The sequence below is a fragment of the Pseudorca crassidens genome, chromosome 6 (assembly GCF_039906515.1).
Source record: "Pseudorca crassidens isolate mPseCra1 chromosome 6, mPseCra1.hap1, whole genome shotgun sequence".
NCBI classification, from domain to species: Eukaryota; Metazoa; Chordata; class Mammalia; order Artiodactyla; family Delphinidae; genus Pseudorca; species Pseudorca crassidens.
In genome coordinates this window covers 68,003,249-68,022,866 of record NC_090301.1, presented here as the reverse complement: position 1 = coordinate 68,022,866, position 19,618 = coordinate 68,003,249, and the positions used below count along the sequence as shown (strand labels likewise).

Sequence of the window (19,618 nt, the reverse complement as noted above, 5' to 3'; positions counted from 1 at the left end):
TTAACTCTATTACAAAGACTTTTCCAACTAACTTCAAGTCATTCTGCTTTACAGATATATTAAAAACTTATCTTGTGCTTATTAATAATAGAATTAATACAGGAAAATGCTTCAAAGCAAAAGAAATATCTGGCAGCATGCAGAAATAATACTAAATACTGTAGTAAATAAATATAGTAATTCTGTTTGCATAAATGCTGTGACTGCCTAATAAAGAAATCACTTGAAAAGGAAATACCATCTTTAGAATTTGAACTTGCCTTCAGCAGAAAATATTATAATGTTTTTAGCCTAGCTTTGACAACTACAACAGACGGTACTGAGTAACAGTAAGAGTTCACTTTGTAACAGGAAAAGTAGTCACTCTGATCACTTTGTCTTTTTAGTATGCAGCCCAGAGGATTCAGAAAAAGATTACATTTACCATAATTAACATATATGTAAATGGAGATCATGGCTATGAATGATAAATTTGCATAGCAATTTAAATCTTGTACAAATTAATCAACCATACAGACACTTGATTAATGAAAGGCAGTGTCACTTTAAAATGCAACATGTTAATATATATTACTGTTATCACAGATCAAAGAATCTTTAAATGTAAACCAATTAGGACAAAGTTCAATCTACATTTTTTAACAGATTTAATTCCCTTGTAATTATGATGACAATTTGAAAAAATATGTTGTTCCACTTTATTTACTAATTTTAGTGAAAAGTTGTGCAAATGAATTTTGGGTGTTTCATCATAGTGAATGGATTCCCAAAATATAGGATTACAGTACAGTGAATGCACAAAAACAATGATAAATTGGATGCAAGTTATTTATTCCCATGTCATGCTAAGTTTATAAGTTTTCTTCTAATAATTCCCTATTTTTGCTCTCACTGAGAGAGTTATATTAAACCGATTACTAAATGACTGATATTCTCACTTGGTACAGTGAGATGAGATTTTACTAAGAGCTGTTTTTCTTGGTCTTTGAGGGATAAAAAGTGAAAACTCTTGTAGACTTGAATTTATTGAAAATAGTTTTTATTTTCATAGTGAAAATGAATGCCTAATTTCTAGAGAAGAAATCTTTTTAAAAATATATAAAATTTACAGTTAATGCATAAATATATGTTCAAAATTTAAGGTCTGAAATATAAAGTTTCTCTATAATTATTTTTTTGCCAACAGAACTTAGGCATAAAAACAAACATACTGCTTTGCAAAGTCGATATAGATCTATTTTACAAGGGAAACCCTACAATTGGTCATTAATTTTTATCAGTAAATTGGGAATCTAAGCTGTTGCCAAATTTTACCACTTAAACCAGTACATCATAGAATGCACTATTGATAAAATAACAAAGAAAGAGAGCAGCCCGTACTAGACAGAAAGATGAAAAAAATGTGACAGTGAGTTCTTTGTTAAACTACTAGTAGCAAACTATGCTCAATACGGCTAATAATTATTGAACATTTTCTATGTGCCATATGCCATATTAAGAAGTTGGCACTTTAAAAATATGCATTTGTGATTTGATTATTAAATCATTTAATCCTGATAACACTTCTATAAAATAGAATTGTTACTTCACTGAAGTAGTAGTAAAACTGGAATTTTGATCTTAGTCCTCATTTCAAAGTTTGTGTTCTTTAAATACTATGCCATACTGTCTCCCTATGACTATGTAGCATTGTTTATCCTTATCACTATATCTAGCCTCTTAAACAGTCTCATCAGAGCTATAATGCTGCTGATGTTGGTACAGGACCACACTTTGAGAACCACTACTAAGGCACTACAAATTCTGTGAAAGGTTTAAATAGCACTACAGTATCATGAATAACGTTTAACTCAGTCCATTGGAATTGTAATAAAACCTGCCTTTAATACACCTCTCCTGGAATATGAGAAAAATAGATGAATAGATAGATAAAATATTAGCAAGCCTATTTAGTCATTAAGTGAGCATTTAATACTTAGCCAGGATCTGCACAAACTGCTAGGGATACAACAGTAAACAAGGCTCCTATTCCCAGGAGTATACAGTATAGTGAGAAAGGCAGAAAAGTAAACTGCCAATTATAATACATTGTGGTAAGTTAAGAGTTAATTCATGGTGCTGTGGGAGTGCATAAGACTGCCCTCAAAGATAGAGAAAAAAGAAAATTAAACTCTGTAAACTTAAGCTGTTTTGTACAGCAGAGGTATATGTGGGACTTCTAGGGAAGTCAGTGCTGCAATGTTAAAGTCATTAAAGGTGTGGCTTTAAGAAAAAACCTTCGGGCAAGGCAAGGATTGCAAAGATCATAGACACTACCCAGTTGAAGATTATCCAGGCTTTTAATGAATATTATAGAAAGAGATGCTGATCATTATATTAGTTAAAATCACAGAAAACCCCTAAATAAAAGTAGTTTAAACAATTTTGTTTCTCTCACATTCATTAAATTAAGATTAAAGGAGTCCAGTGCTGCTGCAGCAGCTCCATAAAGTCATAAAAGATGCCAGCTCCTTCCTTCCAGCACAATACTTCACCACTCCTAGGATTTGGTCCTCAATCTCATGGTCCAAGGTGGCTGTTGGAATCTAGCTTTCATATCCATCTTCCAGGCAAGAAAATGAAAGAAGAAAAAAGGTTCAACCCTCTTTTGTTTTTAAGGAGACTCTCCTGATGTATCACTGAACACTTTCCTATATACTGGGTTGGCCAAAAGGTTAGTTCAATTTTTTCTGTAAGATGGTTCTAGTAGTGTCTTTAAGTTCATTTGAAACAATTTTGTTAGATTGTATTGTGAGAGCTGTCGTATCAGTGTGCATTTAAAAAAACACTTATCAAAGTTGGTGAATTTTTGTGTGGCCATTTTAATATTGAAGATGGAAGAAAGAAAGCAACATTTTTGGCATATTAATGCTTTATTATTTCAAGAAAGGTAAAAGCACAACTGAAACACAAAAAAGATTTGTGCAGTGTATGGAGAAGGTGCTGCGACTGATTAAACGTGTCAAAAGTGGTTTGCGAAGTTTCGTGCTGAATATTTCTCACTGGACGATGCTCCACTGTCAGGTAGACCAGTTGAAGTTGATAGCAATCAAATCGAGACATTAATTGAGAACAATGAACATTATACTAAGCAGGAGACAGCCGACATACTCAAAATATCTAAATCAAGCATTGAAAATCATTTGCACCAGCTTGGTTATGTGAATCGCTTTGATGTTTGGGTTCCACATAAGTTAAACGAAAAAACCTTCTTGAGGTATTTCCTCATGCAACTCTCTACAGAAACATAACAAAAATGTTCTGTTTTTAAAACAAACTGTGACGGGCAATGAAAAGTGGATACTGTACAATAAAGTAGAATGGAAGAGATGGTGGGGAAAGCGAAGTGAACCACCACCAACTACACCAAAGGCTGGTCTTCATCCAAAGAAGATGATGTTGTGTATATGGTGGGATTGGAAGGGAGTCCTCCATTACGAGCTCCTTCTGGAAAACCAAACAGATCATTCCAGCAAGTACTGCTGCCAGTTAGACCAAATGAAAGCAGCATTCTGTGAAAAGCATGCAGAATTAGTCAACAGAAAATGCATAATATTCATCAGGATAACGCAAGACTGCATGTTTCTTTGATGACCAGGGAAAAGCTGTTACAGCTTTGTTGGGAAGTTCTGATTCATTTGCTGTATTCACCAGGCATTGCACCTTTGTGTTTCCATTTAGTACGGTCTTTACAAAATTCTCTTAATGGAAAAAAATTTCAATTCCCTGGAAGACTGTAAATGACACCTGGAACAGTTCTTTGCTCAAAAAGATAAAAAGTTTTGGGAAGATGGAATTATGAAGTTGCCTGAAAAATGGCAGAAGGTGGTGGAACAAAATGGTGAATATGTTATTCAGTAAAGTTCTTGGTGAAAATGAAAAATGTGTCTTATTTTTACTTAAAAACTAAAGGAGCTTTTTGGTCAACCCAATACCTCACTGGCCAGAACTAAATCAGATGGCCATAAACTCAGCAGCAAATGATGCTAAGAAATGCAGTCACTTATATAAGTGACCAATGTACTCACCTAAAGCATGGATTCTGTTAATAAAGAAAGCAACTAGTAGTGTCTGTCACAGTCATGATTTAGTTTTCTTAGCTCACAGAGGTGGCAATCACTATTAGTAGAGAAAAATATTTGATTTTTTCTGCCTTAACCTTCCCAAAGACACTCATTCCTTTTGAACGGATTGAAATCTTTGCAACATTATCTGTTTTGAAGATAGGGCGTAGATTCTCACTACTTTCTGATTCTGAGATATAATCAGTAAACATAAGATATCTTTTAATTATAAATTAAGAGTCTTGAATATGTGTGGAAAATAATATTTACTTAGCATTCTTAAGATTAAAAAAAGTAAATGCTTCCTTTTCATGACTCTTGAATGTCAAATTATTAAAATTTAATGGTAGTATAAATATGAAAGATTTGATAATTAAATCATTTTATCATTCATTTATCTGTTCATTCTACACATACATACTGAAGGTACCAGGCTGTGATCTAATTGCTGAGAATACAGAAATTAGTAATATAGTTGAGGTATATGATGATGCTTACATTCTAATGAGAGAAGAAAGATAATAAACAAGTAAATATAAATGTTATAGTTTCGTGTATTTTAAGTGATGTTATGGGCTGAATTGTGTCCCCCCAAAATTCACATGTTGAAGCACTAACCTCGGTACCTCAGAATGTGATTGTCTTTGGAGATAGGGCCTTTAAAAAGGTAATTAAGTTAAATGAGGCCCTCAGAGTGGACCCTACTCCAATCGGACTGGTGTTCTTATAAGAGGAGATTAGGACACACACAGCAACAGGATGCGTATGTACAAAGAGATGACTATGTGAAGAGGCAGCAAGAGGGTAACCATCTCCAAGCCAAAGGGAGAGGCCTTAGAGGAAACCAACTATGCTTGGACTTCTAGCCTCAAAAACTGTGAGAAAATAAATTTTTATTGCTTAAGCCACTCAATCTGTTGTAGTTTATCATGGCAGCCCCAGCAACCTAATACAGATGCTAAAATGAAAATAAAATAATAACTGGGAGATTATTTAGATTGGTGGTCAAAGAAAGAAACTTTTTTTTTTATTGAGCTATAGTTGATTTACAATATTGTGTCAATTTCAGGTGTACAATAAAGTGATTCAGATATATATAGATATTTATATATTCTTTTCCAGATTCTTTTCCATTATGTTATTACAAGATATTGAATATAGTTCCCTGTGCTACACAGTAAATCCTTGTTTATCTATTTTATAGGTAGTAGTGTGTATCCATTAATCCCATATTCCTAATTTATCCCTCCCTCCACTTTTCCCCTTTGGTAACCATAAGTTTGTTTTCTATGTCTGTGAATCTGGTTCTGTTTTGTAAATAAGTTCATATGTATTATTTTGTAGATTTCACATATTAGTGATATCATATAATATTTGTCTTTTTCTGACTTACTTAGTATAATAATCTCTAGGTCCATCCATGTTGCTACAAATGTCATTATTTCATTCTTTTTCATGGCTGAGTAATATTCCTGTGTGTGTGTGTGTGTGTGTGTGTGTGTGTGTGTGTGTGTACTTTTGTTTGTTTATTTATTTATTTATTTATTTATGACTGCATTGGGTCTTCATTGCTGCGCACAGGCTTTCTCTAGTTGCAGCGAGTGGGGGCTACTCTTCATTGCAGTGCGCCGGCTTCTCGTTGTGGTGGCTTCTCTTGTTGTGGAGCATGGGCTCTAGGTGTGCGGGCTTCAGTAGTTGTGGCTCACGGGCTTAGATGCTCTGCCGCATGTGGGATCTTCCCACACCAGGGCTCAAACCCATGTCCCCTGCATTGGCAGGCGGATTCTTAACCACTGCACCACCAGGGAAGCCCATGTACCTTCTTTATCTATTCATCTGTTGACAGACACTTAGGTTGCTTCCGTGTCTTGGCTATTGTGAATAGTGCTGCTATGGACATTGGGGTACATGTATCTTTTCAAAGTACAGTTTTCGTCTTTTCTGGATATATGCCCAGGAGTGGGATTGCTGGATCATATGGTAACTCTATTTTTAGTTTTTTAAGGAACCTCCATACTAGTGGCTGCACCAGTTTACATTCCCATCAACAGTGTAAGAGGGTTCCTTTTACGCCATACCCTCTCCTGCATTTATTATTTGTAGACTTTTTGATGATGGCCATTCTGACGGGTGTGAGGTGATACCTCATTGTAGTTTTGATTTGCATGTCTCTGATAATTAGTGATGTTGAGCAGCTTTTCGTGTGTCTGTTGGCCATCTGTATATCTTCTTTGGAGAAATGTCTATTTAGGTCTTCTGTGCATTTTTTGATTGGGTTGTATATTTTTTTGATTTTGAGTTGTATGAGCTGTTTGTATATTTTGGAAATTAAGCCCTTGCTGGTTGCATCATTTGCAAATATTTTCTCTCATTCCATAGGTTTTCTTTTCATTTGTTTCTTTTTTTATAATTTCCTTTCTGTGCAAAAGCTTATAAGTTTGATTAGGTCCCATTTGTTTATTTTTTAAATAAGCTTTTAAACTGAGACCCAAATGATGCAAAGGAATCAACCATATAAATATCTGAGGATGTATGTTCCTAGAAGAAGAAACATCTAATGCTAAGACCCATTTTGTCATAAAAGAAATATGCAAAAAGCCAAACTGGCACATAATAATTTTCATCATCAAAAAATTGTTTACTCAGTGACTATCTGTTCGTGGTGCTGTGGAAGGCTTGTAGAGCATAAATATAAAGTGATATAGCAGGCCATTAATAATGTTATAGTAACTATTTCATTGTGCCTATGCTTGTCATTGACCAGTGTCAAAATGACTTTACAGTTGCAGTTACAAATTTAAGGAATTTATTAGCCATTAGCCAAATACTTATTTTTCTCTACAACCACTAGTACACTAATCTAATACAAATAGTTTTTGACTATAGAAAGGAGCTCTTTTGGGTATGATAGAAACAAAATTAGAGCTTGGTTCTAATTCAGACTTATCTTCTTAAATGAGCTTTCTACAGAATAGTCATTTGATACCTAAGAATATAAGATATGAAATGGTTTCATGTTTTCTCAAAACTACAAGTGAAAATGATTATCATTGTTTTTGTGTTCTTTTTTGCCAAATATTATCAACTTGAATTTCACATCATGACTTTTTAAAAGGCTATTATATTATGTAAGAGCATCTTTCTCAGTTCTATCATTTTTTTTTTGTTACTATTGCTTCCACTCAAATCCTAGAATTCTTTACAGATAAAAAATAATAAGAGTGACACATTATTGGAATTGGCAAGCCTCTTATCATTGTATGGTGACAGACTTGAGCAAAAGAAAGCAAGCTGTAATTTAGTCAGTATTAATGTAAACAAGCATTTTATTTAGAAAGGAATAAAAGCGGCCAAAAAGAAATGCATTTGTTAAGATGAGAAAAAGTTGCAAGAGCCAAATTCAGAGTACCTGAATATGCCTGATTAGTAACAAAATTCCTAAATGGGGGGTGGGGGGGAAGGCTTATATTAGATGAGTTGCCACAGCTCTTTAATGGCTAAGAGCAATTTTGTAAATATGACACATAGGCTAGAAAATTCTATATTTTTAATGTATTGCTTAACATTTTCACTATGTTACATGTTTTTATATATTTTTCCTCTTATGTCAAAGGGAACATTTCTAATTTATACCTCACATCTTTTTATAAAAAAATTAAAGGGCTTCCCTGGTGGCGCAGTGGTTGAGAGTCCGCCTGCCGATGCAGGGGACACGGGTTCGTGTCCTAGTCTGGGAAGATCCCACATGCCACGGTGCGGCTGGGCCCGTGAGCCATGGCCGCTGAGCCTGCGTGTCTGGAGCCTATGCTCCGCAACGGGAGAGGCCACAACAGTGAGAGGCCCGCGTATATCAAAAAAAAAAAAAAAAAAAAAAAAATTAAAATAACAACTCTAAACAGCATTAGCTCAATTTAAATCCCATTTGGTGGTCCCTGTATAGTTTTTAATATCATGCAAAAAAAGCCATCATAATTTGCATCCCATCAACTATTCCCTTAACTCTAAAGAGCTATCATGCCACTCCTAGAGTAGGTCTCTAGGGTTGAAGCCTGTTCTATCACTCCTATGCTAGATCTATTTGGTAGTAAAATCAGGGTTACTAGCCTGGTGCCCCTTACCTGGGAAAAAAAAGTCTGTATTAACCCTGTCTTCACTCTTCTCAGAAAACTGATAATAAATTTTGTCCTTTTACTCTCTGCTCTTTTTAATTCCTGGCATTCCAGAAGTTTTTAGACTTGCCTTTCCAGCTCTTTCCTGGAAATGCTTGAGCTGTTTTAATGGTCTAATGTTTTGCAATTTATCTACTTTGGGCAGTTTCTTTTTTTTTCATGGTGACTGTCTGTTAATATTTGTCAAATTACCAGCAGCTATCTCCCAACACATTCCTACAAATTTCATCTCTCCATCTGTTTTATTTCTAAGTCTTTTCTTTTCTTCTTTCTTCTTTACCTCTTTACCAATCCACCTATTTCACCTGTAAATGGACTCTTGGACTCTTAATAATCTTTCTCTCTCTCTCTCTTTTTTTTTTTTTTTTTTAGAATTATGTTCTAAGGTGTTTCCACATCTATAACTTACAACATAGTAGCTTTGCTGACTTAACCAAAATTATGCTGGAAAGCATAACCTTTGCAAAATATCAACAATACCAGTGAATTAGAGAAGTTTTATGGGATCAAGACTGAGTTATTTAATAATATTGGGCATCTGGTAACCTTAACATAAACCAGTATTTTTAGTTCTTTCTGCTCAGTATCTACTCACAAGCATAATATTAACTTTTAAAGTATTAACCTTTAAATATTAACTTTAAAAGTATTAAAATGGGGCTTCCCTGGTGGCGCAGTGGTTGAGAGTCCACCTGCCGATGCAGGGGACACGGGTTCGTGCCCCAGTCCGGGAAGATCCCACATGCCGCGGAGCGGCTGGGTCCGTGAGCCATGGCCGCTGAGCCTGCGCGTCCGGAGCCTGTGCTCCGCAACGGGGGAGGCCACAACGGTGAGAGGCCCGCGTACCGCAAAAAAAAAAAAAAAAAAAAGTATTAAAATGAAGAATAGAATGATTACTTATTTATAATATCTCCAAAAGATTCTAATCATCTAGGTGGAATGAATTATAGTATTGAATCCTTATTTGTTAGTTAATTTCTTATGGCATCCAGAAAATATGGCTGCTGTCTTATACTGATGGAAACCAATAGCAACCATTGCCTGGCTCTGCCACTTAAGACCCATCAGCTGATATAACTGTATTTTCTCTCTGTATTACTAACTGCCATTGTTGTAACTGCTCTTAATGAAGGCGATTTCCCAACCAAAATACTGACATATGCTATGGAGAATACTTTTAATTACATTGACAACAACCCCTCTGAGTACTCTAGGAGAGGATTTAAAAAACATATTTTTAATGCATCTTTACAAGTGAAACACAATCTCCAGAAATTGTGATGTCAGAACTTGAAATATATGTATAGATTTTTCTGAAATCCACCTTTTTGTAAGTGTAGAATAATAGTAAGGTCATCTATGATCCAGATTTATTTCTCCAACATGGTTACATTTAAGAACTCAATGGGGGACTTCCTTGGTGGTGCAGTGGTTAAGAATCTGTCTGCCAGTGCAGGGGACATGGGTTCGATCCCTTGTCCGGGAGGATCCCACATGCGGGGGAGCAACTACGTCTGTGTGCCACAACTACTGAGCCTGCACTCTAGAGCCTGCGAACCACAACTGCTGAGCCCACGCGCCACAACTACGAGAGCCCACGTGCCACAACTACTGAGCCCCCGTGCTGCAACTACTGAATCCTGCGCACCAGAGCCCGTGCTCCGCAACAAGAGAAGCCACCGCAGTGGGAAGCCCGTGCACCGCAATGAAGAGAGTAGCCCCCACTCACCACAACTAGACAAAGCCCGCACACGGCAGTGAAGATCCAATGCAGCCAAAAAAAAAAAAAAAAAACAATGGGAAGGCATCTAAAAACCTTGTACAGCAATCTTTGTTTTCAATCAAGGAAACCTAGAAGTCTGTGTTAGAACTATTAAGATGAATACAACTGAAGATACCATATTAAGACTCTTGCCAATTTACACCAAACAATTTAACACTATAGATGCCAGTATAGGCACTTATTGTTCTATAAATAGCAATGCATCATTATTAAGAGAGATGTTTTCTAATAAATGTTGGATTTAATAAGAATTTATTCTTTCATTTGTCTCCTTAAGCATCTAGTAGAAAGCTAGCTTAATACTAATGCAGAAGCGTGAGCTTTGACTACTAAATTAGGCTGGCAAATGATTCTCTTAAATTGTCTATCACTTCAAAATTTGCATAAAACTCACATAAACTATAGATTCCTTGCTTGTCTTAATATTTAATATTTGGATCCACTTTATACATTTTCGTTTGTTTTTGAGAAATACTGTAACTTACTAAGAGTTCTAATGTAAGAGAGGTGATCTGCTACTAAATCATATTTCTTAATTTCTTAGGTTTTGATTGTTACCATTTCTGACAACTTTTACCAAAACTGACACGTCTATATGCTTATGCATTAGGTTAAGTCTCAGTTGCTGCGAAGAACTGTAAGAGCCAATCTAGTAACTTTGACAAAGGACTGTTATTCAGTCATGAGAAAGAAGGAAATCATGCCTTTTGCAACAACATGGATGGACCTGGAGGGCATTATGGTGAGTGAAATTAGTGAAAGGTACGTACTGTATAGTATCATCTATATGTGGAATCTATAAAAGCCAAACTTACAGAAACAGAGAAGAATGGTGGTTGCCAGGGGCTGAGAGGTGGGGAAAATGGGGAGATGTTGATCAAAGGGCACCAACTTACAGTTTTACAATGAATAAGTTCTAGGGATCTAATGTACATAATGCATAGTGATTATAGTTAACAATAGTGAAAGTTGAGAGATCTTAAATGTTCTCACACACACCAAAAAATGGTAATTATGTGAGGTGATGAAGGTGTTAACTAACCCTGCTGTGGTAATAATTTCATAATATATAAGTGTATCAAATAAACACATTGTACACCATAAACTTACAAAATGTTATACATCAATTATATCTCAGCAAAGCTGGAAAAACATCTAGTAACTTTGTCTGAAAAATTAAGACCAGTGACTATACAGTTGAGGAGGCTGTTGTAGATCTTCAGTGAGTAGTTATGAAAGCATTTTAAAAAGTAAGAAGCTACTTTGGAGGTTTGAAGTCATTGTTTCATCTTTGGAGGTCACCAGAAAGGTTGCAAAAATATTCTGAATTTGTCAGTAGAAATCAAGTAAAAATCATCCTTAATAGCATAAAGCAAAATAGCCAATCTTTATTTGTAATTTCATTTAAATAAATGTATACTGCACACCTATTACATATATTACCTAGTGTTATGCTGAGAATCTGGGGAAATCAAAGAACTGAATGAGACATGGTCCTGGCTTTCAAGATAATTTCAAGATAGTAACAAAGACAGGCATAATGATAACTATAATTCAAGGGAGAATAAAGGCATAATCAATGTGCATTGACGTCAAAGGGGAAGAGCAATTAAGTCTGACTAGGGCAATTAAGGAATACTTTATAAAGGAAATACTACTAAGTTTACCTTTGAAAGACGTATGAAAACTTAAATTGGAAAGAAGGAAAAAAGGAGAATTCCAAGATGGAAGAAGTAGTGCAATGTGGAGATAAGAGTGTGCTCGATAAATTTGAGGTATGAAGATGCAGGTAGTAAACAACTGAATGATTAAGGATGGAGACACATAAGTTGATGAACCCAGGTTTTAGGAACATACTCGAAAAACACTTTTTAAGATGAATTGGAAAATCAACAAATAAGATTAGTGAATATTAATAAACCATGCAAGAGGTCCTGAGCCAGGAAAGTATCACAGAAAATGAAAAGGAAGAAACAGGTTTAAGCCATATTATTGACATTGAATCTACTTGACTGAATGAAAGACTTGTAGAATGTCACTGATTTCAATTGGCAGGAGTCTAGAGAGTATATGTAGGAGTGAATTATATGAGCGTAGACCAAGATAGAAAAAATATTAGGCTGGATTAGGTTGATAAGGGTTTATTCACTCAGGATTTGTGATTTAATGTGTTGTCTTGAGAACCTAGGAGTGGTGTTAATAGTCTCTTAGGTTGGCTATTCGAAGTCTAGACTCAATCAGTTGGGGCCAATCCAGTGAGGCTGAATAACATTACTTCCCTGGCACAACATAGGGGCAGAAATCAAGCCTCAGAAAAATGGTAACACTGGAAGGGGTTTATTATGTGTAACCTGATCAGCCAGTCTTCATTTATATTACCCAAGAAGACCCTGAGGAAACGCTCTTTACCAAGACCTTAAGGAATCCTTTGGTAAGGAGGAGTCCCTGTATCCTTGAAAACTGAAGTAGTGCTCTATGGTGGTTATTCTCTCTATGTGAGAGGTGATGGGAGGGCATGGAACAATGGAATTGCATTCCTTGATGATAGTGGAAATAATAGTGCCAGACAGTTAGAGGCCAAGTAGGGGTGCTTATTCATTTAGACTAAGTGGACACAATTATCATAATAAGCCACAGAGACAAAGTAACAATCAGAATGTTTTGACCTTTGGGGATGTTTGGTGGCGTTGATCATGGAGCCTTTAGAAACAAAATAAAAGGGCAGCCAACTAGGGAGCTTCTTGGCATATGTAGGAAGAAAAATCCTAGGCCTGGTGGGCATAAAATTAACTTGAGTTACAATAATGGGGATTTATTTCTTATCTTGTTCCTAGATTTAAGCTACTTTGCAGACCTACAGATCTTTATTTGAGAAGGAGGCCAGGCCCTGTAAGGAATGACCTGGCAATAGGGTCAGAGATATATAGCATGACTCTTTCTCCACATCTGCCTCAGAGGTACCTGCAGCTATTTAACAATGACTGTGCCTGGAGAGGTGGTTCTTAAACTTACGTATGCATCAGAATCACCTGGAGGACTTTTAAAATATGGATCCCTGGGTCCTACTGATTTAGTAAGTTTGGGGTGGAAAAACCAGAGTTTATATTTCTAACAAGTTCTCAAGTGATGTTTATGTTACTGGTTTAGAGACCACACTTTGGGAATCATTGCACTTGAGAAGGAAAGCAGATAGACCTTGTGGGGTTATTAGATATTGTTTTTTAAATGACACTAATTCCTGGAGACCTGAAATACCACTGAGGTTCAATGGTCAGAGTTAGGATTTATGAATACCTGGTAATAAATTCTGTATTATCAGATGGCCCAAGTCCATTTTCAGAAGGTGTCCAGAGAGACTTCAGATCCATTTTTTTTTTCCTACAGGCCAAGAATATGTAGTAAGAATAGGAAAATTTCATAATAGAGAATTCCCTGATGTGGAGTGAGTTCTGTTGCATAATAAGGGCCAAGTTGAAGCTCCTGGAATTGTCCTCCTTTGCCAAGATAAACCAAAAGCAATACCTCATCCCAAGAGTATGTGCCACCACAAACACTTAAACAATTACAGAGATGGTGAATGCTATGATATCCTCATTTTCCCCACTTGCTTGGTGGCCAATGCAAAAGTCAGATGGGTCTTTGAGAATGAGGATATATTATCAAAAGCTTAATCAAGTGATGATGCCAATCACATCTGACATTCCCAATGTAGTATCTTTACTGGAGGAAATCAATATGGCCTCTGACACCAGTGACTTAACAAATGCATTTTCCCCTTTCCTCTGTTAGTAAAGATAAACAGAGGCAATAGTTTCCTTCACAAGGCAGGGATATCAATATGCCTTTACTCTCTTGGCCTACCCTATGTCATCTCATCTCTCTGTCTTGAGAGAACTTGATTGCCTTGATATTTCACAGAATAACATGATCATTGGCCTTGTTAAATCAAAAGAAGAAGGCATCTTAAATATGAGACATGAGTACCAAAGAGTTAGAGATAGATCCCATGAACATGCAGGAGCCTGTCACTTTAATGAAGTTTCAGAATCCAGTGATCTGGGTCATGTTAGGAGATCCTCTTTAAAGTGGAGTTGATTTGATGCACTACCCTCCATGATGAAAGGAATACAATGCTTGGTGGGCCTTTTTGTATTTTGGAGGAAACACATTGGGGCATGCTACTCTCATGTATTTAGTGAGTAACCTTAAAGTTGCAAGATTTGAGTGGGACTTGGAGCAAGAAAAAGCACTAAAACTTGGACTTATGACCTAGCAAGCCCAATGGCATTAGAAGTGTTTGTGGCAGACTAGCACATCCCCTCAATTCTCCACTTTGTTTTGTGCCCCAGGAGGCTAAACTATATGGACTGAATAACAAACTCTTTTGCCCTCAACATGGAACCTTTGGCAGTTTTCAATAGGAGAATCAGAATAGACCCATAGAATTTTGGAGTAAGGACATGCTCTCTTCTGCTAGTAAACTAAACTCAGAAGAAAAAGCAATGACTCATTTGCTACTGGACCTGATAGAAACTGAACACCTTAACAATAGATACCATAGTACTGTGCAACTCAATTGCAGATCTTTAATTGGTGTTATCTAATTCATGGAACCACAAAATCGGAAGTGCACAGAACAATTCTGTTATAAAGTGGAAATGGTATAAATGATGTCTTCCAAGTTCAGAAGGCATAAGTAAATTGTAGAAGCAGGTGGCTCAGATTCCTATTGTACTGGCTTGAACTGCTTTGCCACCTTTCTCTCAACTCATACCTATGATCTTATGGAAAATTCCTTATGACATGTGTCAACATAGGTCTCAGTTAATTAGCATAATGTTTTATGTTAATTAACTCTATCCCATGCTCCAGTGCTACTTTATATGAATAACATTGGTGATGGCTAATGTTTTAGATTTCAGGTGGTAATATGACCAAACTGATATCACTCGGTTGACAATATGGCACCTGATGGGACTTTGTGTGTTGTATTAGTTTCTAGTGGCTGCCATAACAAATTACCATGAACTAGGTGGCTTAAAACAACAAAAATTTATTCTCTCACAGTTCTGGAGGCCAGAAGACCCAAATTAGTATCTCTGAGTCAAAATCAAGGTGTCAGCAAGGCTGTACTCCCTTCAGAAGCTCTAGAGGAGAATATTTTCCTTGCCTCTTTCAGCTTCTGGTGGCTACCAGCATTCCTTGGCTCATGACTGCATCACTCCAATCTCTGCTTTTGTCTTCACATCACTTTCTCCTCTGGGTCTATATCAAATTTCCCTCTGCCTCTCTCTCATAAGAAGACTTGGAATAGCATTTGGGGCTCACTCAGGTAATCCAGGATAAAATTCTTAACTTAATCTCATCTGCAAAAACCCTTTTTCTAAATAAGGTAATTTTACAGTTTCCAGGAATTAGGACCTCATAGCTTTGGGAACCATTATCCAGCCTACTACATATGACCTCTGTCTTGGGGACACAAATTTTCTACCTGTTGAAGCACAATTATATATGTTGAGATGCAAAAAGGTTGATCGTCCTATATAAATTCCGTCTGTTCCTCCACATCCACTCTCTACCATTCTTTATCTCATTCTGTGTTCTGCAAGACTAAACTATATAGACTACATATTAAGCTCTTTTGACCTTTGGCTTGTACTTGAGTTGAGCCCAAATGGGGATCATGGTGAGAGATGGAAGGGAGAGAGGAGGGTGAGGTCAAAGTATTTATTTTCCTATCTCCCTCCTATACCCCCTCACTAAAGACTTTCTGCCTCCCTCTACCAAAAGGTATAACTCCTATTTGACAGCCCTCTCTCTACATAGTTCTCTTTTCTTGTTTCCTTTAAGTACTTCTTCTTGCTCCCTCAGGCCTCAGAGAGGTGACAGAACAGTGGTATGCTGGTAAATATTTAACAGCTAGATCTCTAAAAACAATATGCATACATAGACAAATAGATTAATAAGTTTGTAAGTTTGTTTTAAATTTTTCTGATACAAAGGATGTGTAGAATACAGTTTACGAGTAAAAATAAAATATACAGTACGCTAAATTCCTTACAGCCAATTGATTTTCACAGAATCCTTTTGTTAATTTTTGCTGAACTCTTACAATTGATAAATAAGTGTAGATCCAGCATGGATTTTGGTTGATATTTTCATTTATGTTAATACTTGTGATGAAAGTGAAACAAAATAGATTTTGGAACTTGTTTGTAAATGATGTGAGTGACTTCCTAACTAAATCAGATAATAGTTTTTGACTACTGGAAGAATATATTACCAAATTTTAAAATTATTATTCACAATGTAATGGCTACAGATGTGAAACTCTTTTAAATACAATCTGCATTATTAATACTTTCTCTATCACTTTGTCAAATCTATGCTAATTTCTGTGGTGTAATTTCTCCATCCATGGCCAATTTTAAGCTAACGATGTATCATTGAATGTAAAGTTGGAAAGAGATGCAAAGTAGCCTATTATATATTATTTCTGTCATATATTTGTAATAGACATAAATCTCAAGGATACATGTAACAGTAAAATGTAGTAAAATAATTGAGAAATGATGGATTTTGAATATTTATTACTTTTCCTTTAAATGTAATTTATTTAATTGTAAGGTTATAGAACTTAATTTTTAATAATAGCTGTTTGACAAAGACTTGCAAACTTACAAAACTATAATAGTCTGTTTTCACTAGCCAGTGCAAGCCTGCTCTGCCACACCATTGTAAAACAGCTCTGCTGTTATTTATCACAGGTACTGTCTTATCCCTTATGGTATTCTATATCTTGTCCATACCTTGTAAACAAATAGTTCCTTAATTAAACTCTCCTCAAATTACCAACACAGAATGTGCCATCTATTTTCTGCTAGAGTCTTGGTGGATAAAAGCATATGGATGTTATTTAACTCTGTAGAAATGAATGATAATTTCAAGGAGTGAAAAGAAAAAAGGAGGAACGAGGCCTAGAGCACCCCAAATTTGGAGGTGAAGAAAGAGAAGGAAGAAACAATAAAGGAGACTGAGAAGTAATAGCCTATGAAATAGAAAAACAGAATAATGTGGTGTTCTCGATAGAAAGAGAAGAAAGTATTTTAAGAAGGAAGCAATGATCAACTCTGCCAAATGCTTAGAGGTCAACTAACATGAGGACTGATAACTGAACGTTGGCTTTGGCAAGATAGATTGTTGGTAACGTTGATATGTGTGCTTTCATTGGAGTGGTGAGGATGAAAGTCTTGTTATGGCAAATTAAGAATGAGAAGTGATTAAGTAGTGACAGCAAGTATAAGATAGTTTTGTGATGAGTTTTGCTATTAAGGGGGAGTGGAGAAAAAGTGCTTTTAGCTGGTGGGAGATGTTGAACTGATCATCCACTGTAACACGAAGACAGAAATATTATACATGGGGACGAATACAAATAGGTTGTCATATATAACTGTTGGGATATGATGTGGTTCTTTTCTGACTGCTTCTGTTTACTCAGGTAAATATTAGGCAATGTCATTGGTTGAGAGTGAAAAAGAATGGGGTGTTTGAGGTTTAAGGAGTGAGAGATGTGAAATAATTGTCATTGTTTTTGATTTTGTGATATTTTACTGAGAGAGCACAATTGAACACAAAAATGTAGTAGGATTGCAAGGACCGTGTAGGGAGAATAAAACCTCTGCATGTGCAGGTCCTTGCTCATTATTTGGCATGTATGTATTAGGAGATTCATTTATTTATTCACAAATATTTATCCTGTGCCTACTGTTCTAGGCAACACAGATATAGCAATGAACAAAATGGAAAAATAAAAAAAATCCTGCCTGATTTTTGATATGTTAGAGCAGAGATTGGCAAACTTTTTCTGAAAAGAGGCAGATAGTACATATTTTAAGCTTTGTGAGCCGGGTGGTCTTTGTTGTAACTACTTGACTCTTATCATTGTAGCACAAAACAAACCGTAGATAATTCGTGAAAGAATGGGCTAGGCTGTGTTTCAATAATACGTTACAAAAACAGGTGGCAGGCTGGATTTGGCCCATGGGCCATTGTTTGCCAACCTTCATATTAGAGGATGATTGGTGAAATGAAGACAAAGAATGGAAGAGGATGGGGAGTACTTGAGTGAAGGGTTTCATTTTTAAATGCAATGAACAGGTGAAATCATGCTGAGAAGCTAACATTTAAGCCAAGGCTAGGAGAAGGTGAAGGACTAAGCCATGTAGATGAGTGTCCCAAGAAGAGAGTGCCAGTGTAAAATTTCTTCAGCAAGAGTGTATTTTTTGTTTGTACAACATCAAGGTGGCTGAGCAGAATGAGTGAATAGAAGTACTAATGTTAGATGAGATCGGAATTTAAGAGGAAGGAGGATAACTTAGGACCTTGTAGACTACTGTAAGGACTCAGTGAAATGAAGTGTCAGTAGAGATTTTGCACAGGGAACTGACGTGATTTGAATTACAGGATTCCATAGTTGCTTTATTGAGATAGAGCGGGGCAAGGCTGGAATCACAAATAATTTTTGCATGAATAAATGAGTAAATGAATGAATGAAAGGATGAAGGAACAAGCAGATGAATAAGAATGCATATCACTTATTGATTATTTGAGATTGGAAATATCAACTGGGGATTCAGTGGAGGATATCATAGAAGCTAAAAGTAGGTAGGTATAGAATGAGGGAAAAATTGTGACTAGAACTTTAGAGAAACAGATCAGAGATTGACAGAGAAAGAGGAATTAGTGAAGGTGATAGAAAAGAAGTAATTAGAAAGATCTGTGTTTGGTATTTACTAAACCAAACACATGTCCTTGAGAGGGAGATTAAGTAGAGATGGACTGATTACAAAGTTTTTCTTTTTCTTTAAGTTTTCTTGAGAAAACTTAAATTTGTTAATGAAAAGAAGGAAAAGGATAGGACGGTAACTTAGATAAAAGATAGGAGTAGAGGGCTTCCCTGGTGGCACAGTGGTTGAGAGTCCGCCTGCGGATGCAGGGGACATGGGTTCGTGCCCCGGTCCAGGAAGATCCCACATGCCGTGCAGCGACTGGGCCCGTGAGCCATGGCCGCTGGACTTGCACGTCTGGAGACTGTGCTTCGCAACAGGAGAGGCCACAACAGTGAGAGGCCCACGTACCGCAAAAAAAAAAAAAAAAAAAAAGATAGGAGTAGAAAGCTGTAGACCTCAGAAGTTAACATTTTTCTACAGCTTGCTTCATATGAGTATGCCAACCAGTTAATTTCATTATGAGCATAATGTCTACTTACACAATTCATTCGTTCAGTAATGTTTATTGGCCATTGATATTTGCTAATCACTGTGCTAGAAATTGATCTCTTCATTACAGTCCAACACATTCAGCTGGAAATCAGTAATCATGCTGACACACAATGTTACCAATTTACAAGAAATTCTGGAAAATTCTAAGGAAGTTAAGTCAATATATTTATGTAACTGATCAAAATTAAAAGGTTAAGTAAAATATCACTAGCTCCTCGCATTTCTATTGTACTTTATCTCCTTGGGTACCACAGTCTTTCCAAATATTAACCAAGGAGTTTG

The 19,618-nt window shown here is 36.2% G+C and overlaps 1 long non-coding RNA gene across 1 annotated transcript in view; it reads left to right on the top strand.

The window, feature by feature from the left end:
- Positions 1-19,618, top strand: part of LOC137226592 (uncharacterized) — a 135,828-nt gene that overhangs the window by 8,033 nt on the left and 108,177 nt on the right. The window contains exon 2 of the long non-coding RNA XR_010944416.1: positions 10,666-10,797. This is a non-coding gene — a long non-coding RNA (uncharacterized lncRNA). The remainder of the gene's footprint in view (positions 1-10,665; positions 10,798-19,618) is intronic.